The sequence below is a fragment of the Rhinoderma darwinii genome, chromosome 2 (assembly GCF_050947455.1).
Source record: "Rhinoderma darwinii isolate aRhiDar2 chromosome 2, aRhiDar2.hap1, whole genome shotgun sequence".
Lineage (NCBI taxonomy): Eukaryota > Metazoa > Chordata > Amphibia > Anura > Rhinodermatidae > Rhinoderma > Rhinoderma darwinii.
The window spans coordinates 86,676,145-86,700,204 of NC_134688.1; positions in this window are offsets into that span (position 1 = coordinate 86,676,145).

A 24,060-nucleotide genomic window follows, 5' to 3' on the forward strand; every position below is an offset into this window, starting at 1 on the left:
AATCTGACAGGCAATCTGTTAGGACGTGCCTCCGGTGCGTCCTAACAGGCATATGTCCAGGGCAGACCTGGGGGCTTTTATCAGGCCCCCGGCTGCCATGACACCCCATCGGAGACCCGCGATTGCATTCGCGGGCCGCCGATGGGTGACAGAGGGAGCTCACTCCCTCTGTAAACAAAGTTAAATGCCGCGGTCGCTATTGACGGCGGCATTTAACGGGTTAAACGGCCGCGATCGAAGTAAACTTCGATCGCGGGCGTTGGAGCAGGAGCTCAGCTGTCATCAGACAGCAGAGCCCCGGCACCAGCCTGCACGGGAGACCCGTGCAGGAATTAGACTAGGCTGACGTGAAAAGGCGTCAGCCTAGCCTAAAGCCCATTAGTGAATCACGTGAAAAGGCGTATTAGTGGTCACTAAGGGGTTAAAGAGGTATTCCCAACATAAACATTTATGGCATATCAAGCAGGCTCGGCTGTTTCCGTAACTCCCATAGAAATGAATGGAGAGAGCCGCGCACATGCCTGGCCACCCCTCTATTCATTCTAAGGCTGGATGTGGAGGCCGGCGGGACAAGGATCCAGTAAGGCTGGGTTCACACGACCATGTTACGCCCGTAATGTACGGAACGTATTTCGGCCGGAAGACCCGGACCGAACACAGTGCAGGGAGCCGGGCTCCTAGCATCATAGTGATGTACGATGCTAGGAGTCCCTGCCTCGCTGCAGGACAGCTGTCCCGTACTGTAATCATGATTACAGTACGGGACAGTAGTTCCACGGAGAGGCAGGGACTCCTAGCATCGTACATCACTATGATGCTAGGAGCCCGGCTCCCTGCACTGTGTTCGGTCCGGGTCTTCCGGCCGAAATACGTTCCGTACATTACGGACGTAACATGGTCGTGTGAACCCAGCCTTATACTCGTTCTGGAGATAGGTGTGGGTCCCAGAGCTGGGAGGTACGTCTATTAGACATTTATGACTAGAGAAAATAAATAGAAAAAAAAAAATGTCCGGCGCACATAGTGCATCAAGCTGTGGATATAGAATAGACAGTACAAACGGGGTAAGCAGCTATGCTAACCTGACGGTGTTGCCAGTGGCGTAACTACCGCGGTAGCAGCGGTAGCGCCGCTACTACGGGGCCCGCACCGCCGAGCCTCCAACTAGTATGGGCCGGGCGACACAGGCACTCTCATGCCCCTAGGCGTCGCAAGCACCGGAGGGGGCCCCGGTGCTAGCGACAGCCAAACACATGCATTAGCGCTGAATGGCCGGGCATGTTCCGTGGCCGACCATTCAGCGTCTTACAATGACGCTGATTGGCATGGCAAAATGACTTGCTCCGCCAATCAGTGCATTTGTACAACGCTAGCGTGCTTGAAAGGTACTGATTTACGGGGCAAGTCATTCTGCCCCGCCAATCAGCGTCATTGAATGATGCGTTGTTCAGCTCCAGCAGACCTGCTCAGAAGAGAGCAGGTCTGCATTGCCATCGGACTGCGTGGGAACGGGATCATGTGAGTATGTAAAGTTTTTAGTTTTTTTCTAATAAAACTGTGACTGGTATTATCTATAGTGGGGGCTCTATCTACAGGTGGAGTCGTCTATATGTGGGCCACTATATACAGGGGGGTCTATATGTGGGGCACTATCTACAGGGGTGATCTATATGTGGGGCACTATCTACATGGGGGATCTATATGTGGGGATGTGGGCCACTATATACAGGGGGGTCTATATGTGGGGATGTGGGCCCCTATATACAGGGGTGGTCTATATGTGGACCACTATATACAAGGGGGTCTATATGTGGGCCACTAACTACAGGGGGGTCTATATGTGGGGATGTGGGCCACTATATACAGGGGGGTCTATATGTGGGCCACTATATACAGGGGGGGTCTATATGTGGGGATGTGGGGCACTATCTACAAAGGGGTCTATATGTGGGGCACTATATACAGGGGGAGCTATATGTGAGACATATACAGGGGTGGGCTATATGTAGAGCACTATCTATAGGGGAGCTATTTTTTAGGGCACTTTCTATAGGGGTGGGCTATATGTTGGACACTATATACAGGGGAAGCTTTATGTGAAACTATCTACAGAGGTGGGCTATAAGTGGAGCACTATCTATAGGGAAAGCTATATATAGGGCAGCACGGTGGCTCAGTGGTTAGCACTATTGCCTTGCAGCTTTGGAGTCCATATGTGGGCACTATCTAGAGAGGGCTGTATGTGGGACACTATCTACAGGGGCTTCTATGTAGGGCACTATCTACAGAGGCTCTATGGCGGTCACTATCTACAGGGGGCTATGGGTGCACTATCTAAAGGGGGGCACGGTGTGTGTTACTATTATATTCAGGGACACAGTGTATGGAGCTTTTATAGTTAGAAGTGCAATGTATGTCGCTTTATTATATTTAGAGGTGTTGAGAATTGTAACTTAAGAAATGTATTAAAAGTGAGACGCTGAAGACATCTGAGCGTTAAACTGCAGAAATGGGTCATGGCCGGTAGAAATCCATCATAGATGTCTGAACCGGAGGGAGATGAAAAGAACTAGAATCTGAGACGTCACCGGTGAGTCACTTAATGCAAATGTTTATTCTGCCTCTAATCAGTACTGTAGTCACTGTATGATCTGCAGCGAGATGATTGGTGGTATGATCTTTTTTTGTGAAACAGCATATCCCGCCATATCCTCACCATTGTTCAGCCATGCTGGGAGCTGTAGTTTTACGACGTACAAACCTATACGGCAGGGGTTGCACTAAATTGAGCTGTATTTGTTCTGGTGTTGTATATATGTACTGATCTTTGTTCTGATGCTGTATGTAAGTACTGAGCTTTGTTCTGGTGCTTTATATACGTATGAGATTGGTTTTGGTTCTGTATATATGTAATGAGTTTGGTTCTGGGGATGTATATATGTACTGAGGTTGCTTCTGGGGATGTATTTATGTATTGAGCTTGGTTCTAGTGCTGTATTTATGTACTGAGATTGGTTCTGGTGCTGTATTTATGTACTGAGGTTGGTTCTGGTGCTGTATATATGTATGGGCTTGGTTCTAGTGTTGTATTTATGTACTGAGCTTGGTTCTAGTGCTGTATATATGTACTGAGCTTGGTTCTGGTACTGTATATATGTCAGAGCTTGGGTCTAGTGCTATATTTATGTACTGAGCTTGGTTGCGGTACTGTATTTATGTACTGAGCTTGGTTGTGGTTCTGTATATATGTCAGAGCTTGGTTCTGGATCTGTAATTATATAGGATATATTTAGAATACCAAAATTGCAGGGCAGATGGAATTGTTCTCAATTCATTGTATATTTCATGGGAACCTGTCTGGTAGTTTTAACCCCTTGAACCGCCACCATGTGGTAATACATGACCTGACAATATTTCCAAACATTCCCTTTTATGTTTTTTTCAGATGCAGCAAAATCTTTAAAATCCACTATATGCTAATTACTCATTGGAGGGTCATGGGGCGGTGCCGCTATCCTAAAGAGTCACATAGTCCTGCCTCCAAACCTACCTTTCCATGTTTGAGTGACACCTCCCTGGCTGATACAACTTTCTCGGATGTGCCATTGCCTTGTGGCACAATACACAAGGGGGGGGGGGGGCGCTCTGTGTCACTATACACAAAGGGGAGCTGTGTGGTACTATACACAAGGGGGAGATGTGTGGCACTATACACAAGGGGGGGCTGTGTGACACTATACACAAAGGGGGGCTGTGTGGCACTATACACAAGGGGGAGCTGTGTGGCACTATACACAAGGGGGAGCTGTGTGGCACTATACACATAGGGGAACAGTATGGCACTATTTACAAGGGGGAGGGCTGTGGCTCTATCTACAGGGGGCTGAGTGTGGCGCAATCTACAGGGGTCTGTGTGTGGCACTATCTACTAAGGGGGGGTTGTGCTGCACTATTTACTAAGGGGAGCTGTGTGGCACTATATACAAGGGAGCTGGGCTGTGTGGCACTATATACAGTGGGAGCTATATAGTGCTATATACAGTAAGGGCTTTATGGCAATATCTAAAGGGAGGCTGTATGGCACTAACTAAAAGGGGGAGGTTTGGGCTCTATCTACAAATGGGGTGTGACACTGTCTATAGTAGGGGCTATATAGCACTGTCTACAGGGGGGCTGTATGGCACATTCTACAGGGGGCACTATTTATAAGGGGGGTTGCTTGTGGCACCAGGGGGGTCCCCGGTCAAGTGTTTGCTATGGGGCCCAGTCTTTCCTAGTTACGCCCCTGGGTGTTGTGCTAGGAGCACAACACCCCTCGATGAGTATCTGTAAAACACGGGACTGCTCCTGATCCATTCCGGGGCCAACCAGGACTCCGTAAATCGATATTTGGGCAGTTGGAGAAAAAAGCGGATATATGGCAGTTTAGCTATGTGTTTTATCAACCTGAGGAAGAGGTCAGTCCAACCTCAAAATGCAAAGCTATACTGCCAGATCAGAAATAAACACATATTTTGAACCATTTTGTCCAAGAGTTTCCTTCTTCCAACCCGAGTGATTTTCCAATTTACTATTGTACTGAGCCCTAGACACACCAAACAGCACTGAACTATAGAAAAATCCGCTTTTTTCCCCCTACTGCACAAATATTAGACATTTATGGAATATCCCGTAAATATATAATAAATGTTTAATTTGGCGATACCTCTTTAATTAATGTCTATATTCTGCTGATGGTGCCAGGAGCAGGGAATTAAATTTCCTTGCTGCTACTGCCCTTTATTAAGCCTCCTTTTGGCCAGGATCACAAACAAAGTTTTGATGCAGTTTTTATGGCAGTTTTTGGCTCAGTTTTTTTTAGACAAAGCCAGAAGTTCTTCAAAAATTCCAGAAAAAAATATGTTCAAAACGTTACAAAAAAAATTGCCATTAAAAGACGCTTGTTAAAACACCATGGAAAACGCTTGAAACGATAGCTTTTTTTTAATGTGTTTTAATATGCTGGAGATAAAAGTGTGCGTAAGGAGGCCCTATGTAGTTTTTGTGGCTTTCATGTGCAAAACTGGCGTGGGTTTTGAAATGTTCCTTGATTTTGGATTCAAATATTGGTAAGTATGCATATGCAGACCTAGGGCCGGCGTCAGCACTTGGCAAACCCGGGCAAGTGACGGGACCCACTCCACTTGAGGGGGCCCACTCAGCCACCGGGTGCTTACGCTGCCATCGTTAAGGCATCCCTGTCCATATGGACAGTGATGTAAGAAGGAGAGGAGTCCCAGGCAGAGCGCTAGCGGCTCTGCTCCGGGACTCCGTCTCTGGGAAAGCCCCTGACATCGCAGTCTTTATATGGACAGTGATGTCAGGACTGAGCAGTGTCCCAGCCTGTCGTAGCTAGCAACTGCGACCAGGCCCCTAGGCCCGTTGCCACTCAGCACTGACCGCGCTGGTCCCACTTCCAACTGAGCCGGCGTCCGCAGGACGCAGATTCAGTTGGGTTGAATGATGGAGCCTCACTCCAGCATTTACTCTGCCGTGAGCAGCTCGGCGCAGGCAGGCGAGATGTAGTGACGTCATCGCGCCTGTCTGCAACGAGTCACTCACAGGACAGTGCAGAGGAGGAAAAGGATCCTCCACACGTTATGTTATGTTATTAATTTTCTATTAGGTACATATGTGGGCATTATACTAGGTATGGGAGGGAGGTCATATTGTAGCTGGGGGCATTATACTGTATGGGACAGCTATGGAGAGCATTATACTGTATGGGGGCAGCTATGGGGGGATTATACTGTGGTGGACAGCTATGGGGGTATTATACTGTGGGGGGCAGCTACAGGGTGCATTATACTGTGGTGGTCAGCTATAGGGGGCATTATACTGTGTGGGGGTCAGCTATGGGGGCAATATACTGTGTGGGGGGCAGCTATGGGGGGCATTATACTGTCTGGTGGATTTATACTGTGGAACAGCTATGGGGGGCATTATACTGTGGTGGTCAGCTATGGAGGGCATTATACAGTGTGTGGGCAGCTATGGAGGCATTATACAGTGTGGGGGGCAGCTATGGGGAGCATTATACTGTGTGGGGGGCAGCTATGGGGGCATTATACTGTGTGGGGGGCAGCTATTGGGGTTCATTATACTGTGGGGCAGCTATGGCGACATTATACTGTGGGGGCATTCATGGGGTCTGTCGGGCAAGGCAGCTGGGCATAGGCGTGCGCAGGGGCTTGGTGGTGTTGGGGAGGGGGTCCTAAGCTGATTTCTTGCACCAGGGCCCATGAGCCTTTAGCTACGCCATTTCTAGGCAAGGTGCTAGTAGTGCTCTGCCCGGGACTATAGCTCTGGGGTTGCCCCTGACAACACTGTCCATATATAGACAGTGACGTCAGGGGCTGTGTGGCACGACCTGGGAGGAGGGGGCTGCGTGGCACTACCTGGGAGGGGGGCTGTGTGGCACTATCTTCAGAGGACCCTAAATTTATGGGGGTACAAACTGGGGGCCTAACTTTTATATGGGGGCATAAATAGGGCCTAACGTCTATATGGGGGCACAAAGTGACGATTTTGGGCATTTTAATGCCGCCATGAGATCCCCCGCAAAGGGGCCCACTAAGTCTGTGTCGCCCAAGGGCCCACATAAACCTGGAGCCGGCCCTGTGCAGACCACACAGCTGCACTTCCACCACATCTGTAGGGATCAGAGAAAACTCAGGACGCAGAGGTCATTGTATGGTGATATTATTGGTCTTTATAGTAGTTATATGTCCTGGTGTAAAGGTATGATATAAAGTTATTCAGAGATGTACATTAGTGTTTATGACAGGGTAATATATTTGGGGGCAGGGTTTATTTGGGGGTCTATGGATACAGGTTCCAGGCCCCACAACGCTGATTTTCATTGTAATATAGTATCCGGGGACAGTGTACTGCTGAGCCAGCCTCTTGTGGCTTTTTCTAGCTATATATTTTTTTTGAGGGCATGGGTGGGGCAAATCATATGCCTTTTGGCTTGTGCCCCAGACCCTAGCAACACCCCTGCTGTATTAATTTGGGGAATAACATCCTGTAGATTTAAATAGTATTTCTGAGAATATGTAAATAGCATTTCAAGTACAAAAATGTCCACAGACACAAACCTTTGAAAGCAGTGAGATATCCATGTAAATCCCTATATTCTGAAGCAGAGGTCTATAATAATGCATTATAAAGTAAGTGCACTGTTCCAGTAAATAGCACACGGATATAAATTGTGCTTTTTTTAACTTTCAGCTTGATTTGAGGCTATGTATTTTTTATTGCCAGGCCCAGCTAAAAGAAAGCATTACAAGAAACTTTCTTAAATATATATACTGAAGAATACAACGGCTGTTTATATTTTATCCACTGAAATATATTTATACCTATATAGATTGCTCATTGTATTCTAATAGAAAGTCCATTAAGGTCTTATTCACACGAACGTGTTATACATCCGTGATACGCTCGTGATTTTCACGCGCGTCGCACAGACCTATGTTAGTGAATGGGGCCGTTCAGACTGTCATTGAATTTCACGCAGTGTATGTGCGCTGCGTTAAACTCACGACATGTCCTATAATTGCCCGTGTTTCGCGCAGCACGCACCCATTGAAGTCAATGAATGAATGAAAACAGAAAAGCACCTCATGCTTTTCTGTTTGTAAACATAAAACCAGAGTGTCATAATGATGCCGGCTGCGCGAAAATCACACAGCCACGCATCATATGCTGATGCCACACGGACCTTTTGCGCGCACAAATTGCAGCGTTTTTTGTGTGCGCAAAACATACACGTCCGTGTGAATAAGGCCTAAGGTTGCTGAGAACCACACGCAATAATATAATTCTTCTCCTTAGGCTATATTCACACGAACGTTTATCGTCCGCAAAAAATACAGCGTTTTACGTGCGTGAGCATCTCTATTGTGTTTCCGTATGTCCGTATTTAGCGCATGTATGACACGCGTATGTTACGCGTATTATACGCACGCAAAAAAAAAGGAAGGATTTTTGTCACAATTTTAGTCCCAACCCTCAGGGAACACCCACAGGAAGGTCATATAGTCGCAAAACACCATTTTGTATTGTACCAGTACATCTGTATGTAGCTGTGGTAGAGGCTTTAGGCTGAATTCACGCAGCGTTTTGCTTTGTTTTTGTGCGTTTTTCATGGCGTTTTTAATGGAATTTTTGGTTTGTGTTTTTTTAGGCAATTTTGTGGTCAGTGACATTAATTTCCAAATGCAGCATGCTTTGAGTATGGCATTTTTACAGGAGTTTTTCCCCATAGACTTCTCTTTAGGACTTCTAAAACGCCATAAAAAAAGCAAGTACAAAATGACACTAAATGAAAAACGCCACAAAAAATGCCACTAAAAACTCCATGAAAAATATGTTTAATTTTAATAACGCTAGCGTTTTTAGAAGCGTCTTTGATGCAGTTTAAAACGCCAGACATTTTCTGTGTGTGAAGGAGGCCTAACTTGACGCTTCTGAGCCCCCAACCCACCAGGTGCCATTTATAATACCGGTATCTTCTCATGTGACAAAGGGGCCTTTGGGCGCCCTTGGGCACTAGGGACCAGATGCGACTGCTACCTCTGCACCCCTTATAGTTACGCTCCTGCTGCAGCTCTATACAACTGTATGGGATACATAGAAAAAAAGTGCACAAAACAGTATATAAAATTATAACAACACCAAAGTGCATAATAAGCCAATGTAATATCTTTATACTTTCTGATGGAGACAGGTTTAGGACCCTTATTTATCAGCAGGTCCATACAAAAGGGCCCATGAGAAAACACTGTTGTGATAAATGTCCATTCACCATATGGTTTTATGATGCCAACAAATAAAATGCGGGTGCAGCCAGATGTCTCTGAATGGTGCAGATGCATCTTCTCACCGTCCTGATTATTGAAAAGCAGTAACAACTACTTCCTGACAAGCACTTCCCAGTACTTCAGCAGTCGCCTTCAGTCATTACAGGCAGTGCGCTGACAGCTTTCTGTTTACAGTCTCCTGCCGCCAATAAGGGAGTGACAACAAGGTGACTTGTCTGGGCTTTAGAGTGCACAACTGCTGCAGGGAAAATAGGATGTAGCTCATCAGTATAGACAGTTACCTCAAGTGTGACCTTTCTAGGGTGAAGTCTCGGTGCTCACCTGTAGGATACTTCTGGGCCATTCATAGATAACATGATTGATCACATCACTGAAGGTGCGTGCCAAAAGGGGAGGGGGTTGCACCAAGACAATACAGAAAAGTTATTCCAGACTGCTTTTAATGCTGAAGAGCAACTTCCACTAAAATAATAAGTCTCCATTAATATATATTTTTTGTCAAATTTCTAGACCTTTTTCTTTTTAATAAAAATGTCAGTCAGTGTGCTTGGTGCAACCTTCCAGGGGTGTAGCTAGGGGGGGGGGGGCACGCGGGTGAAACTTAGAGGGGGGCGCCTGCGCCACCTCCTCCTGCACTGTAATTGTACCTGTGTCTATAGGACACAGGTACAATTAGAAGCATGAATGGCCGGGTACGTTTCGTGCCCGTCCATTCAGCTCTTTTGTACAAGTCGCACTTCCGTCGCTGAAAGGCGCTAAATGACAGGCAAAGTCATCCTGCCCAGCTAATCAGCGCCTTTCATAGACGCTTCGTTCAACCCCCAGGAGACCCCCAGTTCTGAAATGCATTGTAATGAACTATAAACAGGAAGCACCTAACAAACTTCAACACGGGTGAAAACTATGTCCATCAATTATTTCCTTTAAAAACGTAGCAAAAACACATGCAGTTGACCGTATGCGGTTTTCAAACGAAACAAAACTGCAACAAAATCGCGTCAACGACGCACCTTGTGGCCTCTCTTTCTATTTTGCATCCTGTTGAAACGTCTATTTTTTGTCTTTAAAAAAATAAATAAATAACAAATGGTTTTTTTTTACAGGAAAGAACGGGAAGTTATTTAAGGCTCTGTTCACATCTGTGCTTGCTTTTCCATTCTTCTGTTCTGTCATAGGAACAGAAAAAGTGCTAGATTCGTCACATGACAGAAAGCAACAGTACCCGACAGAACCCATGGACTTTAATAGGTTTTGCCTGGTTTCCATTATTTGGCCGGACAAAGTAGCGCTGCTTTCTGTGTTATATTGTCCTGAAAATATGACGGAATCTGCGACGGAGGCTACTAACTGTGGACAGAGCCTGTGAACAACAGTATGTTTTTTTTTAACAGATTCGTTGTATGCAATTGCATCCGTTTGTGTCCGTTTCCAAACGGATGAGTTTTTTTTCAAAGGTGTGTAGTAAAAACGGACGTCAAACAGGACGGTGCCACAGAGTGCCTAGCTGTTGTCATAGATTCTATTATATAAAAACCCAAATGTGTCAGGATCCTGTTGTTCAACAGAACAGAAAAATGAGATAGTCTCCGTTTGTCTTTCCTGTTCTAAAACGGATCCTGATTGAAAAAATTCAAATGGACACTTTTTTCATGACGGAAGCCCCATTGAAGACCAAGCAGTTTAGGGGTTGTTTTCACCGGCGTCAAACTTTCCGCTAGGAGCCTCTGCCACAGATTCCGTTGTTTTGCCAGACAAAATAGCGCACCAGCGCTGTTGGTGTCCGTCATGATTGATGTCTGTTTCAAATTGCCACATGGGCAAAAAAACACAGTGGGGGGGGGGGGGGTTTATTAAGACTGGTGTTTTATAAGATTAGAGAAAAGTGATAGTTTATAGTGCAAATATGGTGTGCACATACATTTGCAAATTTGAACTGGCGTAAATAGTTTATTAAATTCCCATCTAAGTCTTTTTTCTTTATGCATCTTATTTTCTTTTTAATCTGCACCAAAAATTCACAGTGTGAACCTGGCCTAATGTAGCATTGGAACTGAGGCAAAATCACTGATCTTAAAGGCTTATTGATATTCCCATCTTAGACATTTATGGTATTGATGCAGGTTGAAGGCCTGTAGATAGCGCCACCCATAGCCGCCTGTTGATAGTGCCACACATAGCCCCCTGTAGATAGTGCCACACCCTCCCTTGTAGATAGTGCCACATATAGTGCCCTCTGTAGATAGTACCACACACCCTCCCATTCATAAATAGTGCCACACACTCCCCCCTTTGTACATAGTGCCACACAGCCCCATGTAGATAGTGCCACACTCCTCTTCTGTAGATAATGCCACCCCCCGTAAATAGTGCCACACTCCCCCTTTTTTAGACAGTGCCACACAGCCCCCCTGTAGATAGTGCCCGGGTGCCCCCCAAACAAATAAAAAAACGTATACTCACCTAGCCCCGTTCCTGCGAAGAACTGCACTCCACAGCCTAAGAGGCGCCAAGACGGGATCCTTGCATAGGTCGACGCGATACAGTGACGCCATCGTGCTGCCCCAGCGTCTTATAGGCTGCAGGCCTAATGGCTAGCCTAATGAAGGGCGGATTAGGAAGAGGATAGTTTCCTGCTCTGCCCCAGTATTCAATTGTATCTGTGCCCTGAGGGGACAAAGTTTGCGGGCACACGTCCCGGGACAGTAATTTGCCAGGATTGTCTATGTAAATTCCAGACAGTATTGTATATCTGATCCCTGTGTCGGCGCCGTCTCTATGTATCAGTGGTGCTGATGATGCGAAATTGAAGCCCTTTTTCTGTGCCCCCCAGCTTTCCTAGCCGTCGGCGCCCATGGTGGTTGCACTCCCCGCCCAGTGCTAGAAACGACTGTAATCGGAGGTTCCCTGACCAAGTTCCGGCCTGTTGAGATGCCACTGGCATGGTCAGTGGCCATTTAGCAGAGAGTACGGAAACAGCTGAACTCGCTGCGATACGCTGTTTTCTTAACTCCTATAGAAGTGAAGGGCAGTTAATGAAAAAATTTTGCCCACTGTGCTACGACCACCTCTGCACCGATTCCTCGCTTCGTTGCGGCGGCCAACGGCCATCTCACCAGATGGGGACCGGGTCGTGGACCTCCGTTCTCGAAATGGATATGCCATAAATGTCTAAGATGGGAAAACCCTTTAATGAAAGCTGCTTGTTTTAACTAAAGCCTGACACAAACACAAGGATGTACCTCAGATCATGCAAAGTTTCTAAAATGTTTTCCTTATCAGACCGTTTATCCTGTAAGATTTTATTCTATACATAATCATCCACCTCTTCATCTTACCTGAAGAGTGTTAGCTTTGATGCATTATCATTGTTTTTTAAGGTTATGCACTTATAATGGCTGGAGGTCGTTAGCGGTCACATGACAACAAGGTGACTATCATCTTTACACTTAGGAATCCGGGTAATGTAGTAATCACTTTGCTAGTGGAAGCAGTAGATCTTTTTGCCTACTAAAAGCTGTCGACACAAACTGCCTCCCTGACTATCTCTCTTTCTCTATTATTGAAAAGTCATAACTAGTAAATAATACTTACTTTCTGAAATATAGACATAATTCTAACATAAAATCTGATCTTGTCAATGACACTGTATGGTGGCACCCATAGTCCCTACGTGTGAGTTTATGAGACAAGAACCTCTGTGTGCTTCTATATGAAATCAAAGACGAATGGAGGTACGGTATAAGGCCATACTTCTCTATGGGCTCCATATTACGTAATATGGCATTGTGCTAAATCAGAAAAACCTCGTAATTGGTTAGCTACAGTTTTGAGAGTGACACAACTCTAGGTTTTCACAAAGTTTGCTGCTTCAGTGTTTTTAGATCTTTTAGTCAGGTGTTTCGATGGTATACTAAAGTACAATTATAAGCATTTCATACAAAGTTTTTAAACTTTTGTTGACAAATACATCAAATTTATGCATAGACTCAATATTTACAGTGTTGACCCTTCTTTTCAAAACTTCTGCAATTCTCCCTGGAATGCTGGATATCAGCTTCTGGCAAAATCCTGACTGACGTCAACCCATTCTTGCCTAATCAGTGGTTGGAGTTTATCACAATTTCTGTGTTTTTCTTTGTCCACCTGCTTTTTGAGCATTAACCACAGTTTCTCAATGGCCAATGACCCAAAATCGCAATGTTTTGTTCACCGAGCCACTTAGTTATCACTTTTGCCTTGTGACATCATGTTGAAAAAGGATTGTTCATCACCAAATTACTCATGGATCGTTGAGAGATGTTGCTCTTGGAGGATGTTTAGATACTATTCTTTCATGGAAGTGTTCTTAGGCAAAATTGTGAGTGAGCCCACTGCCTTGGATAAAAGGCAACCCCACACATGAATGGTCTCAGGATGCTTTACTGTTAGCATGACACTGGACTCATGGTAGCGCTCACCTTTTCTTCTCCAGACAATCATTCTTCCAGATGTCCCAAATAGTCTGAAGGGGGCTTCATCAGAGAAAATAGCTTTACCCCAGTCTTCTGCAGTCTAATTCCTGTACTTCCTGCAGAATGTCACTCCGTGAGAGAGGTGGCTTCTTTGATGAGCCTCCAAAAGCCTTCGTCTCACTGTACGTGCAGATGTACTGACACCTGCCTGATGCCATTCCTTAGCAAGCTCTGTACTGGTGTTGAACCGATCCAGTAGGTGAATGCTCTTTAGGAGATAGTCCTGGCACTTGCTGGACTTTCTTGAGTGCCCTGCAGCCTTCTTCACAGCAATTGAATCTCTCTCCTTGAAGTTCTTGATGATCCAATAAATGGTTGATTTAGGGGCAATCTTACAAGCAGCAATGTCCTTGCCTGTAAAGCCCTTTTGATGTTTTTCCTTGGAGGTAACCCTGGTTAACAGAAGAAGACAAAGATTTCAAGCACAATCCCCCTTTTAAAGCAACCAGTCTGCTCTTATAACGCAATCAGCATGACAGAGTGATATCAGCTGCCGTGTCCTGGTTAACACTTTATCCTGAGCTAACATGAAGATCACTGAAATGATGTTAGCAGGTCATTTTGTGGCAGGGCTGAAATGCAGTGGAGCTTGGGTTTTTGTGATTAAGTTACTTTTTATAGCAAGGAATGACTTTGCAATTAATTGCAATTCATCTGATCACTCTTCACAACAATCTAGAGTTAATGAAATTTGCAACTTTAAAAACTAAAGCAGCAAACTTTGTGAAAATCAAAATTTGTGTCAGTCACAAAACTTTTAGCCAGAACTGTAGGCTCAATATTCTGCTTCTAGTCTGGGAACGTCTGGATTTTTAAGTGCCAGATGTACCATATTACAGCTTTTTTAGTAACTAGAGATCACTGTATAGTTTTCTGATTGTAGTCATGAATTTACTTGATATCATTTTTTTTAATGTGCTTTGTTTTACATAAACCTGATTAAAAAGTACATGTTTACTTTTACATGGCACTCGCCCAGGACTTATACCATTTCCACAGTGTAACTGCACACAAATAAAATATGACTAAATACTATTTTTCTGTCAGTAGCAACAATGCACAATTTCCAGCTCACGCAATTCATAAATTTGATGAATATATGTCCAATATATTTAAATCTATTAACAGCATTTCAGAGATATTAAGGCTATACTTTCATCCTTTGCACCTCCATAATTTGTGTTACAGAAACTGCATCTTTAATATTGTCTGGAGGATACAACATTTACATAAGGAGTATAGGTATTGATTTGAATATTATTTGCACCTCATTACAAATCAAGTCTCGAAGTCCTGAGTTAAAGTAAAGACTTTGTATTATATCTTCAGACATCCAGCAGTAAAACAAAAATCACATTTTTATTAGTAATTGTAATTAGATAGATAAAATTTAATATTTTTGGCCTTAAATATGAACCTAGAGGATGATTTATAAAAATATATTTTACAACTCGTTTATATATGTGCTGAACAAAATAAAAGATGGTTGGATACAGGGGAGTACATAGAAGTAAGAGGGCCCACAGCAATGATTAACTTCTTAAGGATGCGGCCTATTTTGACCTTCAGGACACAGTTATTTTATTTGTTTTTTCATCGTCGCATTCCAAAAGCCATAACTTTAATAACAGGTGATCGCCAGTTGTTTCTGGAGCAAGATATCACGGCTAATACCGGGCTATCATCAACAGATTACCTTTGGTTGCAAAAAGGGTTGTCTAACATTGTAGGGTCTGTGGAGAGAAGATCTCTGCACCGGATCTCACCACCTGTTAAAAAAAGCTACATGGGGTTCCTCTATGGAACATATGCACTTGGCTAAATGTTGTTTTGCAAAGTGATGATCTAACTGAAAAATTTCCAATTTTGCCATCATTTCAGGGCGCACTGGTCATAAGAATTGTTGACTTCATTGTTTTTACTATTAGGCTGGGTTCACACTACCTATTTTCAGACGTAAACGAGGCGTATTATGCCTCGTTTTACGTCTGAAAATACAGATCCAATACGTCGGCAAACATCTGCCCATTCATTTGAATGGGTTTGCCGATGTACTGTGCCTACGACCTGTCATTTACGCGTCGTCGTTTGACAGCTGTCAAACGACGACGCGTAAAATGACTGCCTCGTCAAAGAAGTGCAGGGCACTTCTTTGAAACGTAATTTGAGCCGTTTTTCATTGAAGTCAATGAAGAAAAGCTCAAGATTACGGGCGTCAAAGACGCCTCGCAAAATGCGAGGAGGAGCATTTACGTCTGAAACGACGCAGCTGTTTTCTCCTGAAAACAGTCTGTCTTTTCAGACGTAAAAGCCAGTTCTCATGTGCACATACCCTTAGTGATACATCAATGAAGCTAAAGTGATTACTAATGATTACTCTACGTCCTTTCCATTTTTATAGTACTTGTTTTCTTATACTTCTTAAAGGGCATGTTTATGGGGGGCTCAGGAGAGATAACAGTCAGCTGAGTAAGTGCTCAGCCGACAGCTATGTAATGTGTATGGGTGGCTTTACGTTGACTTGCACCATATTCCACACCATCAGTGTAGTACCAATGGCCACCGGCTGTCGGGATTACTCACCTCCCGACGGCCACAGCCATGGATCTGTGAGCGTTGGCCTGCATCTCCTCCTCAGGAGACGCCAGCGCTCACGTCGGCTTCATTCTGCGGTGTCCCGTAGGGTGCGCGCGCATGCTCGTGCCGGGCCTTAAAGGACCAGCGCGCGCATATGAATTTAATATGTAATTAGCCCATACTCACCCTGGACTATAAAAAGGGCCCTGTCTCTTCCCTCATTGCCTGAGTGTTGTTGTGTTTACTCGTGTTAATCTTTGCAAATGGCCCCTTAGTGTTTTCTAGTTCCCAGTGTTCCCGTACCTGCTACCTGTATCCTGTATCCTGTGCTACTTTGTTCCTGTGCCATAGACAGTTGGAGCTGTGTTGTGCCATATACTACGCCTGCTGTTTTACACCGCGCTTGGTATCTGCCTGCTGCCAAGGTCCCGTCCGAGCCTACCCATCTACCCATTGCTACTGTCTGAATTACCACAGGTACACTTTTCGAACTATAGACATTGACTTGGTATAATGTTGGCCAGCTGCTATCCCGCTACGGCGGTACGGCCCAGTGGGTCCACATACCCACAGATCGTGACAATCAGCAAGCTGCCCTGCGTGTGCCTGCCCACTTGGATACCTGTTGTAACTGAACTATGGTATTCCGCTGGTTATAACTGTTCCGTATGAGTTAGCACCTGTGTGGTAATCATTATACGGTGCATTCAGAAAGTCTTCAGACAGACCTTTCACTTTTTTCACATTTTGTTATGTTGAGGACTTGTCCTAAAAAAATAATAATTTTCCCAGTCATTCTTCACTCAATACCCCATAATGACAAAGTGAAAACAGAATTTTAGAAATGTTTGCAAATTTATTACAAATTAAAAACTCAAATTTCGCATGGACATAAGTATTCAGGCCCTTTGGTATGACATTTAAAATTGAGCTCTGGCGGCCTCCCATTTCTCTAGATCGAGTTTGAAATGTTTCTACATCTTGATTGGAGTCCACCTGTGGTGAATTAATTTCATTGGACATGATTTTGAAAGATCTCCCCTGTCTATATAAGGTCTCACAGCTGACAATGCATATCAGAGCACAAACCAAGCCATGAGGAGGAAAGAACTGCCTGTGGAGCTCAGAGACAGGACTGTGTGGAGGCACAAATCTGGAGAAGGGTACAAAAAAATGTTTTCTGCACTGAAAGTTCCCAAGAGCACAGTGGCCTCCGTAATCCTTAAAGGGAAAGTGTCACTAGAGTTATTTAATTTTTTTTCAGTTAAACAATTATTATTTAAGTGATTACACGTTGTTTTAATTTTTTTATTTTTTTCACAAGTCAGGAAATATTATAAATTAGATTCTAAAGGGAGCAGTTCCCAAAATTGCAGCATGGTCAATGTGGTAAAGCAACCTCATTGCTTTATACTGCAAATTTGGGGTAGACACACTCTCTAGTGTCCTCACACAATCCCCTCTCCCTTATTCTGGCTAGTGCCAGGAGAAAGAGGGGTTTGAATCTTCAAACCTCCTGCACTGTGTGCCGCCATTTTCTGAGTGACTGCACAGTGTAGGAGGATTAGATACAGTGATCAGCAGAGATTATAACACGAACATACATGAACATAATACACACGAACATACACGAACATAACTTACCTGCTCCTGCCGCCGCTGCCGCCTCCGCTCCTGTTCCTTGCTCCTTCGCTTCCTTGAACATATGGCCGGAAGCCGCGGCCAGAAGTCGTCATCTTACTGTCCGGCAGTGGCTTCTGGTCCACAAGAAAATGGCGCCGGATTTCGCTCTGCGAACGAGCTTCGTTTTGATCTGTGTGAAAGCGGCGCATGCGCCGTTCCCACACAGACGGCGTACGCTGCAGTGAATGGAACGGCTCCCGTTCGCATTCTCTATGGGGATGTATGTGCCGTATTCGATCTCTGTATGTGTCGTTAATCGACACATACAGAGATGAAAAAAATGGCAGCCCCATAGAGAAGTAAAAAGTAAAACAAAGTAAAAAGTAGAACACAAGAATATAAATAAATAAAATTTGTTATTATCATATTAAAAGCAATATGATAAAAAAAAAATGTCATGACACCTTCCCTTTAAATGGAAGAAGTTTGAAACAAGCAGGACTCTTTATGGGAGAAGGGCCTTTATAAGAGAGGTGACCAAGAGCCCAATGGTCACTCTGGCTGAGCTCCAAAGATCATGTGTGCACAAGGGAGAAACTCCCAGAAGGTGAAGCATCACTTCAGCACTCCACCCATCTGGACTTTATGGCAGAGAGGCCAGAAAAAATCCTCTCCTCTGTAAAAGACACATGAAAGTCTGCCTGGAGTTTGCAAAAAAGCACCTAAAAGACTCTCAGTCTGTGAGAAACAAGATCCTGTGGTCTGATGAAACTAAGACTGAACTTTTTGGCCTCAATTCTAAGTGTCACGTCTGGAGGAAACCAGGCGCTGCTCATCATCTGCCCAATACCATCCCTACCGTAAAGCATGGTGGTGGCAGCATCATGCTGTGGGGGTGTTGTTCAGCGGCTGGAACAGGAAGACTGGTAAGGGTTGAGGGAGAGATGAATGGAGCAAAGTACAGAGATATTCTTAATGAAAACCTGATCCAGAGTGTTCTTGACCTCAGACTGGGCCAAAGGTTCACCTTCCAACAAGACAATGACCCTAAGCACACAGTCAAGATAACACAGCAGTGGCTTAGGGACAACTCTGTGAATGTCCTTGAGTGGCCCAGCAAGAGCCGTGACTTGAACCTAATCGATCATCTCTGGGGAGAACTGAAAATGTCTGTCCACCGACGGTTCCCTTCCAACCTGACAGAGCTTGAGATGATCTGCAGGGAAGAATGGCAAAATATCCACAAATCCAGGTGTGCAAACCTTGTGGCATCATAACCATGAAGACTGGAGGCCGTTATCACTGCCAAAGGCGCTTCAACTAAGTACTGAGTAAAGGGTCTGAATACTCATATCAGTGCAATATTTTAGTTTTTCCTTTTCAATAAACTAGCAAAGATTACTAACATTCTGTTTTCACTTTGTCATTATGGGGTATTGAGCACAGAATGATGGGGAAAAACTTGAATTTATTTTATTTTAACACAAGGCCTCAACATAAGAAAATGTGAAAAAATTGAAAGGGTCTGAAGACTTTCCGAATGCATTTTATATAATATTACTAAAAGAGAATTTTAAATGCAGTATACAGTAATATGTATGTAATTTATTCAGCTCTTATTTAAAAAAATAGATGCTAAAATATTTATAACCACGTACATCTGCTACCACAATAATTTATATTCATAGTCAATTACTAACCATAGCCTCTACTAGGCCAAAAATGATAAAACCCATCATGTTTTTATTCCAGAACTTGTTGATCTCCAGTACTAATGTATTGTTTCATTGACAGTTATAAAATAGCCTATTTTCTACGTTCTCCCATTTATTGGCATAAAAAAATGAATTATTGTTTATTGTAAATACTGAAATGTCTAATGTATGGGATATTGCTTTGGGCTCTGTATATAGAAGAAACATTTTCCCCCATCACTACTATGATGTATGATTGATTGCACCTTAGGCTCTGAACATACAAAAAAATGTGAATCGTTGAAGACTCGTCTATGTTTTGCCATGTACTGGTGTTACACTAAAGGGTTTTCTGTATAATAATCAGACAAAGGAAGGGTGACAATAGTTCAGTGGCTAGATACAAGTTACTGTGTATTATAGGGATTAGTAAATAAAGCTTCGGACATCCCCATCATAAGGTCCTACTACTATGCGATGTACTGATCAGTGGCTGGCAAAGTCTCATTTCCTATGCAGCATCTGAAGAGTTACATGGTGCCCCTTGAAATCAGTGGGGCATACGTGAAATTAGTTAGCCAGCTGGGTCCTCCATAGGGAGAGTTGCTTTTTGCAGGGGCTCCCTATTCTTTCCAATAGCAGGGGTCCTTCATAGGGAGACGACCACTTTATCACATATATATGACATAATATGGTGCATGAAGAGGGGTTGACTAAAGCAGATGACACTTTCTATCATTGTATAATAAAAGTTTATGTAACTTTCAAAAATTTGTGTTTCAATTTCTCAAAGTTGTTAAGATTTTTGCTGTCAGTGAATGGAAACATAGATTTGACAATTTGCGTGGATGATTAGACGATGTTTAGCAAATATTCTGTAGCAGAATAATGTTCTAAAGTTTGAGAGGATCATAACTGAGGGTAGAAATGACCATACCTCCCAACCGTCCCGGATTCAGCGGGACAGTCCCGGATTCCAGGCAATGTGCCCGCTGTCCCGGGCGACATGAGGTATGTCCCGCAGATACATTTGATGCCAATTATGAAGGACCATCAGCTCCCTGCTTCAGAATTAGTTCAGAGTGGAGGAGCAAAGGCAGCTCCTCCGGTCGCCGAGGACTCCCAGGCACAGCGCTACTTTAAGCGCTATACTCGGGAAAGCCCTTGACGTTACTGTCCATATATGGACAGTGACGTCAGCGGCTACTCCTTGATCGGAATCCCCGTTGCCGCTCAAGGAGTAGCCACTGATATCACTGTCCACATATGGACAGTGACAGCAGGGCTTCCCTCTAGGAGCGGAATCCCCGGCCTATGCTCTGGCTGGGGATTCCGCTCCTAGAGGAAGCCCCAATGGCGCTATCTACAGGAAGGGGAGGGGGCTCTGTGGCACTGCCTGGGAGGGGGGCTCTGTGACACTACCTGGAAGGGGGCTATGTGGCACTACCTGGGAGGGGGGCTGTGCCGCAACATAGGAACTGCAAAATATTGTGGATTTTCACATATTTTTTTTTTTTTATGTGCCCGATATATAACCTTAAAGAATTGAGGAATGTCAATGAACAGAGTTTGACTTAAATTTGTACCAATTTGATCCTGCAGTTGTCATATCAATCTGTGAGTACCGAGTGTTATTATTATCTCAATTGTAAAATAAACCGCTTTATCTTTTCTGATAACGCTGCTTGTAAAGTGATGTATAAACGGAGAGATAACTGATATCACTTTGATGTTGTATTTGACGGATGGTGACAGCACTATACATCTAATGGGAGACGGGAACAGTAGTATTCACACTTACTTCACTGTCAACAAAGCAGCTTGCCTATGATGTTTTCTGTAAATCGAATAGATGTAGATTGGAATGTTTGAGGGAATTTATAACATGGACCTGTTCTTATAAACGTCCTTTGTAAATCTTGCATGTTATATATTGATAACCTTGCATAAACTCTTTGACATTGACATATAAACTCATTAGCTACAAGGTTTGCCATCCATTTAAGGTGCCATACACATTCGTTGAAAGTCGGACGAGCCCAACGATTTTGGTGAGACCAGACAACTATCTAATGTTCATAGGGGGTGTCCCAACTGTATTATGTATAATGGATTCTAGCGACAGCTTCTAATGCCTACAAATATAATGAGACAGTTCATGTATTGAGCATGAGAAAATCAACTACTGGATGTCATTAAAGGGCATTGCCATAATAAATTATAATAGGGGCAAATCTAACATCCTAGCAGATCTGCTGCAAGGACACCTAGTGGTCACCTCCACAAGTTATCACCACTAAAGAAGGGAGAAGTACACTACTTACCAATTATCCCCAATGTTTAAAGATGACTTGTCAGCTCTCCTGGCATGTCGGTTTAGGTATACGCTGTCAGTAAACAGTGTCAGACTGTGTAGGGACACATTCTATTGACTAGGGAGAATGGTAACAGCCAGTTGTCAATTCATTAATAAATTTCCAGTAGGAATAACAGAGGAACAACTCAACACAGTGTACTAAGAATAGATGCTAAAGAAATATTATTTCAAGGGGAATACTATAAAGTATTTACTATAACAGGTCTTCATTAAGAAGATTCAAATCAATCCAAAGTTTTATTGTGAGGTTTAATGAATAATATATCCATACATCTTGAGAGACAGATCATTGAAGATATGGCTATTTAGCACTCTAGACCATCGACTAGATCAATACATTCTGTGAGGTACTTATATTTGCAGTCCATGACTATTGTAATTTTTTTACACAGCAAGTATGGCTGATTTTAGGTGACGCTCTCAAGATGGATGAGACACATCTGCTGACAAAATTTGCAACCAACAGTTGCAAATTGTGGCGGGTAATGTGGCTTGGGTTTCTTGAGAGCGTCACTTCAAAGTAAATGTTTTAATCCAAAATGTCAGACAAAGCATGCTGCGCTATTTTGTCTGGCAAAATGACAGACACCATGACGGAAATGGGTTAATGGGTTCCGTCAGGCGCCATTGGTGACCACCATGCAATGGATCAGTTGCTTCTGTTTTTCTAGTTGTTATGCTCCTATGAAGTAGCAGAACAATAGAATAAACTAATGCAGATGTGAACCCAGCCTGAAGGCCCTTTTACACCAGCCGATAATCAGCTGGTGCAGCGAGCGCTGACCAACGAGACATCGTTGATCTGCGTTCGTTTGCTTCTGTCACATGGAGCTATGGATGGGGACAAGCGGTCGTTACTCCGATTGCTCGTCCCCATATATTATTATCATGTCGGCAGAGCGTCTCCCTGTTTACACAGGGAGATGTGCTGCCGACAACGATAATATTTAACTTTTTTAAAACTATACGACCAGCAGATGATCGAGCATTTGTTCGTTCATCTGCTGATCGCTGCCCTGTTTACACAGGGAAATTATCGGCAACGAGCGTTCTATGAATGCTCGTCTGCCCGATAATCGCCCAGTGTAAAACCCCCTTTAGGCTTTGTTCACATATGATCCAGGGATCCGTTCTGACGTTCCAACTGATCTTTCCGTCGGAACGCAACCCTGACAGACACAAAGTTTGTCTCCGTTGTGCAAGGGTTCTGTCATTTTGATGGAATGAATAGCGTAGTCGACTACGGTATTGATTCCGTCAAAGCGACGGAACCCTTGCACAATGGAGTCCAACGGAAACCATTGGCACTGGATCCATCACCATTGAAATCAATGGTGATGGAAACGGAAACCTATGGTTTCCATTTGTATCTGTCAGGGCTCGGCTCCGACGGAAAGCTCAGACAGAACATCGGAATGGAGCCCTAGCGCAGATGTGAACAAAGCCTTAGCGGTTGCTGCTAACTCCCTGTGCAGTACGGCTTAGTACTGGGGTGACATATCTGCCAAAATCCTGACCCCTGGAGGGCAGTGCTCACTTTGCCTCGTGAAAGGTGCAATCCTGTTAGTAGATAATTAGTGAGGTAAGAATGCAATCTTGCTATGTAGACATTGCATTACAACGTGCAACTGATGCTGACCTCGTCTAGAACTAGCTTAGGTGTGTATATATGTTAAAACAGACATGAAACAAAATAAGAGTAGGGAGGATGTGAGATAAGTTTAACTTTGCAATAATAGTATAATGGAAGAAAAATACAAACCATTTCTTACTTCAAAGAACCTTATCTGCCTATCTCTGAACTGGTGATAAGCCAGTCTTATAAGGTACCCCTTTGTAGTTTTTATTGAAATTGAGCGGGTGTGCAGTGCCCATAGAGAACAGATAGCTGGACTTTCAATAGAATGTGTGCACTGATAGAAAAGCTACTGTAAGTAAATATTAAACAAAAGAACTAAGAAACAAAAAAAAAAAAAAAATTCTAGAGGGAACTATTATGGTAATCAACCTCATAAAAGGGATAATGGCGTGGTCCCCATGCCAATAGCCCGTCTAGTTACATGCTGCTATTGAGGGCACTGCGACTCATGCACGCAGTGCTAACAAAAGTATTGGGTTGTCAGTGTGATCCTGTACTGTGACAGGGAACTGAAATAATCAGTTCCCTGTCAGTGAAAGTCCTAAACACTGCGCTCCAATTGAGAAATGTGTTCCTAAATGCTTCTACTTCTGCATTTGGGCAGTTGTTATGGAACCATTTGATGTTATTAACGACTTCACAAGGATTTCCTTTGCAGAGGGGGCTCAATATGAAAATTCTGTACTTCTATGTTTATCATTCATGTACAGTGTCTCTAAAGTAAGGGGTTGTCCAGGCACAGGACGGTTTATCATACTGATGACCTATCGAC